Source organism: Monodon monoceros, unplaced genomic scaffold, assembly GCF_005190385.1.
Source record: "Monodon monoceros isolate NGI ecotype Baffin Bay Population unplaced genomic scaffold, NGI_Narwhal_1 Super_Scaffold_11, whole genome shotgun sequence".
NCBI lineage: Eukaryota > Metazoa > Chordata > Mammalia > Artiodactyla > Monodontidae > Monodon > Monodon monoceros.
In genome coordinates, this window is record NW_021703767.1 from 128,056,006 (window position 1) to 128,063,591 (window position 7,586).

Genomic DNA, 7,586 nt, shown 5'->3' on the forward strand with positions numbered 1-7,586 from the left:
AAACTGCTGGACTGGCCTTGGTCTGTATCCCACCCAACCAGCCTCTGCCAGAGTAATGCTTCCTAAAACTGAACTGTCCCTGCTCAGAACCGTTCAGCCCCTTCCCAGAGCCTGCGGAGTGGAGTTCAGAGCACCTAGGTGTATACAGCCTCCACTCATCTCTGCTGTGTCCCCTCCTGCTTCACCAGCTTACCACTTTCCTGCCTGAGCGTGGTGCTATTTCATGTGTCCTTTCCTATGCCTGTGCCACACTCTACTCCAGACTGCCCAGTGCCCAAGAGACTCCCCTGACACCTCACCCCGCTCCTCCAGGCTCTGCCATAGTTGCTTTTCAGGCTTTTTCCCTGGGTTTACATTCTGACAAAGCTAAGATGGGGGCTTATTTTTACCACTTGGCTGTTTATATTTCTTGAGGATAGGAACTTGTGTTTCACTCAGGTTGAATCTCCACTGCCCACTTAGTGCTTGACACATTTTAGGGTTGAATATTTAGTGAATTGGTAAGTAAAAACACCTAAATTTGCACATGAGAGCAGTTAGGCTTTAAAAAAATGGTAACTCTGTAAAACATCTCATTTAAAGTACTGTGTTCTATTATAATGTGATATATTCAAATTTAAAGGGTTTAAGTTTTATGTAATATAAACCAATAAAGCATGAAATAAAAGGAGACAGAATGGTAGGGAAGACCATATCCCACCCCATTGCTGGCTTAAGCAACCCCCAGCCCCACCCCCAGCCACCTTTTCATTGATACTTCATTTTCCCATCTTTTTCTTTGGTCGCAGAAACAATTAGCCTGATTGCAAATTCTGTTTCATACTTCTGTAAGGTCAACTTTATTTGGAGTTGTACATGAAATAATCATCTCAAATGAAGTAATTCATTGACTTGAGTGGAAGATTCTTTTCCAGGTGTTACTCTCCCATGCCCTGCACCCCCACCCATACGATAAAAAGGAGGTGATATAATTTATGGGGCTAGAAAAGAAAAACATAAACAGTTGCTTGTTAATAATTTTTGTTTCTACGTTCATTTTTGCCCTTAATAGTTCAGAATAACATTGAACTTAATCCTCTGGGACACATGAACATCATGCATAAGTGTACTGAGAACATACATTTTATATATAAGTAAACTGAAACTCTGGGCCTTTGTTTTCTCTCTCAGAGTGCTGTTCTTTAAGGATTAAGGCTGACCAGGCCTAAAGGGTTTAATGGGAGATGTCTTCTAACCCTTCAAAGAACAGATGTTAGAAACGTATTTAAAAAAAAAAAATGGGGAATCGATTATAGTTTAAAGGATTCCTCTTTGAGCAAATAATAATATGCCATTGGCGGAGAAGCGACCGCAGCTCCGGGCAGAGGAGGCAGGAACCCGAAGGCGAGCAGGGGCCGGGCGGCACCATGGCCGGGATCACCACCACCGAGGCGGTGAAGCGCAAGACCCTGCTTCTGCAGCAACAGGCCAGGGACGCGGGGGAGAGGGCCGAGCGCCCCCTGCGGAAGTGGAGGAGAAAGGCGGCCCGGGAACAGGCTGAGGCGGCCTCCTTGAACCATAGGGTCCAGCTGGTTGAAGAGCTGGACTGCGCTCAAGAGCGCCTCGCCGCTGCCCTGAAAATGCTGGAGGAAGCCGAGAAAGCTGCTGGTGACAGCGAGAGAGACATGAAGGTTACTGAAAACCGAGGCTTAAAAGAGGAAGAAAAAATGGAGCTCCCGGAAATCCAACTCAAAGAAGCTAAGCACATTGCAGAAGAGGTGGCTCTTAGGTTGGTGATTATTGAGGGAGACTTGGAAGGCACAGAGGAGCGAGCTGAGCTGGCAGAGTCCGGTTGCCGAGAGACGGATGAGCAGGTCAGACTGATGGACCAGAAGCTGAAGTGTCTGAGTGCTGCTGAAGAAAAGTACTCTCAAGAAGAAGACATATGAGGAAGAGAGAAAGATTCTTACTGATAAACTCAAGGAGGCAAAGACCCGTGCTGAGTTTGCTGAGAGATCGGTAGCCAAGCTGGTAAAGACGGTGATTTGGAAGATGAACGGATATGCACCAAAGAGGAGCACCTCTGTACACAAAGGATGCTGGACCAGACTCTGCTTGACCTGGTTGAGATGCAGAGCACCCCAGTTCCGCCCTGCACTGCCCCTCCCTGACCCCGACCGCTGAGGCCAGCCTGCCTGAAGCTGACCTTTAAGCTGAGGGCTGAGCTTTAACTGGAAGGCTGCTTTCTCCTTTTGCCACGGCTCCCACCCCCACCCCTGTGTCCTTTTCGCCAAACTGTCTCTGCCTCTCCCCAGAGATTCCATTTGGGCTAGAGGCTGAGCACCTTTGGGAACAACGTTTAAGGGAACGGAGCACAATGCTAAGTGTTTTCAAAAGCATGCTGTGATGTATGCATTTTGTAATTACCTTTTTTGTTGTTGATGTAGCAGCCATTTGTAAAACATTCCAGATACTTCCATAGTTCTGAAGCAGCAGTCTAATCCCTTTCTCACTTTTGGAAGGTAACTTTTCAGCTTAATGCATATCGCCCTCTCCATAGAGGAGGGAAAAAGGTATGGGCCTGCCTTCCTGAGAGCCAAACAGCCCAGAGAAGGACTCCATTTTGGGAAGCCTCATTGCTCTGCAAAAAGTCCCCGCCAAACCAGAAAGGTGATTCCAGAAGGAGTTAGCCAAAGCAAAACAAAAACAAAAAAAACCACTGTTCAGATTTTCAGCTTTACAGTATTTTGGGGCAACTTTTTTTTTTTTTTTTCCATCAGAAGTGACCAAACGAAATTAAGATGGTGAGACCTCTGAGACGAAATCCTTGTCCCAGCCCTACCCCTTCCCCACCACCCACAGAATGGATCATGTGTCCCTTATTTTGTGGTGACCACTTATTTGCTCTCCCGCCTCTTTGAAAGAAAGGAAAGAAAATTATGTTTTACCACTGATTTAGCCATATGAAACTCGTCACCCTTTTCTGGGTCTGAAGCTGCTGCTGGGTCTGAAGTGCCATCTCATTGTACGTTGTGTCAGTGCTGGAGAAATCTTGAATAGCTTATGTACAAAAGTGTTTTTAAATTTTATATTATTTTGAAACTTTGCTTCTTTGGGGTTGGGGGGCACACTGGTCACCCCATCTGGCTATGAGAGCTCTCTACAGTCTGGGCTGGCAGTGTGCTGGTCTTTTAAAGTTTCTTTCCCTACCCGAGCCCCCCTTTTTGGTGAGGTTTCAGTGAGGTCAGTTAGGTGTGCATCCTTCAGCAAAATTGGCTTAAAATGTACTCTCCTTTGGTGTCGTCTCTTTGGGGGCCGACTGGGAGAAAGAAAAACCAATAGTGTAACTGTTTTGATACTGAACATTGATAAATGTCTTTTTGAAATAAAGAACCAGGCCCTCCAATAATAATAATAATAATATGCATTTGCTCGTATTTGGTTCATCAGTATTTTAAAACTAAAGCATTTTTTAGCGATTTGTTTTTAGAGAGGGGTAAGCACTCCCTTGGGGGTATACAAAAATTGGGAAAAACATGTATAGTTTGAAAATAAAATAACTACCCTTTAAACAAAAAAATTGACGCTGACTCCATGGTGTCTGAATGTTACATTTGGAATCAACTTTTTGTGTCTTTCTGAGTCTACTTTTTTTTTCCTTTTCCTTCTTGGCTCCAAGAATCAGCCCAGGCTGATGTTAGATAGGCGTGCATCATTAGGGATAGCCTTTGGCTGCAAGCGATAGAAATACCACTATAATCACTTAATGAAATACAGGTTTATTTCTCTCGCATAACAATTCCAGAGAGAGACAAACCAGAGCTCGTGCTGTGATCCCAGGATATCATCCATTACCTGCTACCTCCATTTTTGCTGCCCTGTCATCTTTAACATGTTTTTGTTCTAAGGGGACCCCCAGGGCCTAGACTTTTAGTAGGCAAGAAGATGAGAAAAAGATGAAAGGCAAAAGACACGAGTTACTTGAGTCTTTTTTGAGGAGACAACTTTCCCATCGTATACTTCCACCAACACCTTACTGGACAGAACTGTAGCACATGGGTACCCCAAGCAGTCCAGCATCTTGGGAAATTGGTTTTGTTGGATTTTTTTCGACAGCTTTATTGAGATTTGATTCACGTGTCACCCATTTAAAGTGTACAGCTCTGATTTTCAGTATATTCGTAGAGTTGTGCAATCATCACCACGATTGAATTCATTTTTACCAACACAAAAAGAAAGCAACCCCATGCCCATTAGCAGTCACTCCTAATTCCATCCCCACCCCTGCCCTTGGCAACCACACATCCATTTTCTGTCTCTCTAGATTTGCCTATCCTAGACCTTTCATGTAAATGGTATCATACAATATGTGACTTTTTATGTCTAGCTGCTTTCACTTAGCGTAACATTTTTGAGGTTCATTCATATTGTAGCATGTATCAGGGTTTCATTCCTTTTTATTGCCAAATTTTCCGTTGTAATGGATATATATATATATATATATATATATATATATACACTATTCATTCATCAGTTTGTGCACATTTGAGGAAACTTTTTAGTTGAGCACATTCTTACCTTGAACAAAATTTGGCTTCCATTGGTAGGAAAATAGGGATGGCTGTTGGTGGGCAACTAGCAATGTCTGCCCCTGTGCAGAAATGGGGTAAGGGACTGGTATCTGGCCTCCTTTAGCAGTATATCACTGCTTCAGAGCATTGTCAGTATGAGAGGAAGTGCAGTGGTTATGAAGTCTTTGCCAATGTAGAGAGTGCCCAGTCAGCTAGTTTTCAGGTTGGTAAGTACTGCCATTATTTGAGGAGAAATACTGGTAGGGATTACTAGGTAACATTTTAGCCTCTATGTCCAGAAAACTCTACTATTCCATCCTGATCGCTGTTACTTTGGCCTCAGCCCTACTATTTTCCACGAGTCCATAATTCTGCCACCACTTTATAGATTTGGCCTTGCAGGGATATTTTTGTTCTCCTCAGTGTTTAGCCTGCGGTATCTCCCACCAGGTGCCTTTCCTCTAGCTTCATGGTCTGACTACCTAGGGCCTTTGGAAGTAAGCTAGAGATTAGCTATCTGTCTCCATAAAAATTCTTATTAAAAGATCTTAAACATTTGTTTATTCATTTAATGAAATATCACATGAATCTATTGGACTATATTTTATATGCCTTTTTAAAGACTATTTGCATTCATATAAGGTTTGTTAATTTTGAATTGGAGCTATTTGGTGATAGCATTACTTACTATATATCTAAAGAACACCTTAGATGTTGTCTCCATAACTCAGAGAACAGGACATTCTGGACACTCTGGTAGACTTGAGGAGGAATTGGTCATAGGCCCTGGCCCCAGAAAAGTACTAGAGTTCATATTCTGAATGAAGTTCCTCTAACTCTGACTCGCTCAGGCCAGAATGGGTTTGACTTGACCGTAATCTCTTCGGCAGGAAGTGCAATGTCCTGATAAACCTGTGTTTAAGTTTTGTGTTGGGATCTCTAGGCAGCGTCCCTCTGGCCTTTGCTCTTTTTTTCCCCTTAGAAAGACCCACACGTGACCTGACTGAAAGGAGGGCAGCTTTATTTGACCTGACAGGCATTCTTGGTCCGCTAAGCAGACTCTTGTCTCGTGGAAAGTACTCCCTAGGGTCCTTCTTGCTTGTTCTGGGAAGGCAGGAAGAGGAAGAGACAGGAGACTGCAGCCAGGTGCTATGCGCTTTGTGAAAATCTGGAACTGGCTCTGCCCTGAGGGCCTGCCCCCATCTCCACTGTCCTTGCTGGCCACCTTGGCCGTCTTCCTACTCTTCAACATCCTGTTGCCAGCCTCACCATCTGGCTCATGTGTCAAATGTCCCTCTGAAAGGAACCTCCTTCCCTTTCCATGGGATACAACATTTCAGATGCATTAAACAATAAGATTTAAAAGTAGATATAAAGATTGCTTTTTTCCCCATAACCATCTTAGCATAGCATCGCATTTTAAAGCTGAAAGAAGGGTAACCTAACTTTTGCTTTAGGGAACTGAATTCAGTATCACTTCCCAGACACAGGATGAAAAATAGGCTTTTTCTCATGATGATTTTTAGGGAGGTGGGTGGTTTTTTCCAGGAAGGGGAATTAATTTATTGGAGTAGTCACTAATGCTCCAAAAGTGGGGACTTTAATATCTATCTGTCTAATCAGTGAATGGGTTTTTGTTTTGTTTTTTAGATCTGTGGGCAGTTTGGTATTAGAACATAGTGTTCAAGGCAGAGTAGCAAGAGAGAACATGCCAGGGGTAAACGGCAGATGTGTCACGAAGGGCCTAACATACTGAGAGGTTTAGACTATGTTCTGTAGGTGACGGAGATTCAGTGGATGGCCTCCATCAGGTACTGATGTGGTCACATTTGTTTCAGTGATGTTAGTGGCAGGTGCCCATTGCTGACTGTGTGTCAGGCATTGTGCTAGTTGCTTTTCATGCATTACCTCACTTAGTCCTCACAAGCCTGTTAAGTAGTATTGTCACCTCCATTTTGCAGTTGAGGAAAGGAAAGCTGAGGTGGGTTGCACAGGTAGTATGTAGTAGTGCTGTGAATTTAATCCAGAGAGTCTAATCAGAGCTCAGAGAAGAGGACACCAACCATTGAGATAAGGGGAGAGGACCGCAGTGGTATGTAGAACATGGTGGGAGACCCTGGTTGGTGGTCTCCACATTTGTTGTGCCATAAGACAGGATTGTTGAGAGTGAGAGGTTGGATGGGGGCCTGATAAACATGAGAGTTGGAAGCTTTGACTAGGGGAAATTTGCAAGGGGGCTGATCAGGATCAAGTGCAGGTGGACCTCAGCTGAGGCCTGGAGACGGGACTGCCCTGATGGGTTACGGCATTTTTCTCCACATATTTGACAGTAGTAGAATCTGCTGTAACAAGGAGTGGGTTAAATATGATAAATGTTTATTTCTCTCTCATGTTACAGTGCAAAGGGAGGAGGGTGGAGTGCCTCATTTTTCAGGACCGCTCAGGGTCCTCGGGCCCTTCCATCTTGTTCCACTATCCACAGACTGTGGCTGCATGGCCAGAGCTGGGCTCTACACATCAGTGTTCCAGCTCCTGAAAGGGGGTAGGAGCAGAAGTGGAAAGCAAATAATTTCCTCTTAGGTAAGAGAGAGGGAAGTTGTACACATCACTTCTGCTCACATTCCATTGGTGGGAACTTAGGCACCCGGCTGCAAAGAAGTCTGGGAAATGGGTCTAGCTGGGCAGCCATGTCACCAACTAAAACTCTAGTGTTGTGGAAGAAGAGGAGAATAGATCTGGGGCCCGGCTAGAAGCCCGCCACAGGAGAGAAGGCTGACTGGGGGGTTGATGGAGGATTGTGGGTTTTCTGGACAGGTGTGAGGACAGCAGTGCAAGAGAGTTTAGGGTGTTGGTGAGATGTAGTTCAGATGGTCAGCTGTGAGCTCCAGCTGGGCAAGGTAGTTAGACCGGAATATTGAAGGCCTGGAGCCTCGTGTCTAAGAGGTTGCAGCATAGACGTGAGATGAAAGGGGTCAGTGGTTTGTGGGTAGAGTGTGATCTGGCGTTGGGTCTAGAGGTGGCCTAGTCCTGGGAGAT

At 44.7% G+C, this 7,586-nt stretch overlaps 1 pseudogene; it reads left to right on the forward strand.

Annotated features, from left to right (window-relative positions):
• The first annotated feature begins 1,344 nt into the window (after positions 1–1,344).
• Positions 1,345–3,540, forward strand: LOC114890477 (annotated as a pseudogene).
• The last annotated feature ends 4,046 nt before the right edge of the window (positions 3,541–7,586 follow it).